The sequence below is a fragment of the Seriola lalandi genome, unplaced genomic scaffold (assembly GCF_002814215.2).
Source record: "Seriola lalandi dorsalis isolate HSWRI2012SDOR001 ecotype SW California unplaced genomic scaffold, Sedor1 jcf7180002054609, whole genome shotgun sequence".
NCBI classification, from domain to species: Eukaryota; Metazoa; Chordata; class Actinopteri; order Carangiformes; family Carangidae; genus Seriola; species Seriola lalandi.
Genome location: NW_019525162.1, coordinates 161,484 through 162,173, shown reverse-complemented (window position 1 = coordinate 162,173; position 690 = coordinate 161,484). Strand labels below are relative to the sequence as shown.

Sequence of the window (690 nt, the reverse complement as noted above, 5' to 3'; positions counted from 1 at the left end):
TAACACTAAGGTCGGTGACGTCACCTTCGCTTTGCAGAACTCATTTTAAAACACATTATAACATGTTTTCCCTCGGTCTGTGGTTTTAATACAAGCGGTTACACCTCACAGTTAGCTTACACACAGGAACTTCAGCTAATGTTACAAGCTTTCTCCTCATATATGTGATATTTACCAAACGTGGACATGTTTGCAATTAGCTACTATGATTATTTTAACACTAAGATATAAAGTTTACCTCGAATTATAAATGCTAACTGTGTTAGCAGCAACTTCGTACCGTGTCTCCAGGAGCCTGCTGCGGTCAGGTAGCAGGTGTAGGCGGCTGTGCAGAGCAAAGACTCTCTACAGCTGTTCTTGTTATTACAGCCTGTTGCTGCACAAAGCTCGAGCATTTTAACACTAACTGATGGATTACCTGTCCCTGTCGGAGCAGAGAGGAGGAGCCTCCGACTCCACGGCTTCTCCTATTGGTGCAGCAATGATCCTGTCTACTGGCCTGAATGCAAAATGGGCAAATACAAACGTTTGTATGTCACAAATTGAATGTAAGTACAAGGGGAAGCATGATTGTATTTTATATTCCAAGCATAGATTTATATACTGGAAAAGCAAAAATGTTTTGTATGCATCAAATGTGTCATTATCAGTCAAGTTAAGTGCTATAATTAGCTTTTCTTTTTTCCTTGC

General features: G+C 40.4%; 1 long non-coding RNA gene across 2 annotated transcripts in view; it reads left to right on the top strand.

The window, feature by feature from the left end:
* LOC111664912 (uncharacterized) overlaps window positions 1-690 on the top strand; it is a 6,451-nt gene that overhangs the window by 4,250 nt on the left and 1,511 nt on the right. The window contains exon 2 of one of the 2 annotated variants that reach the window (XR_015438029.1): window positions 437-548. This is a non-coding gene — a long non-coding RNA (uncharacterized LOC111664912). Of the gene's footprint in view, window positions 1-87; window positions 549-690 lie in introns of those variants that run through there. The other variant, XR_002761464.2, reaches the window with a different exon arrangement.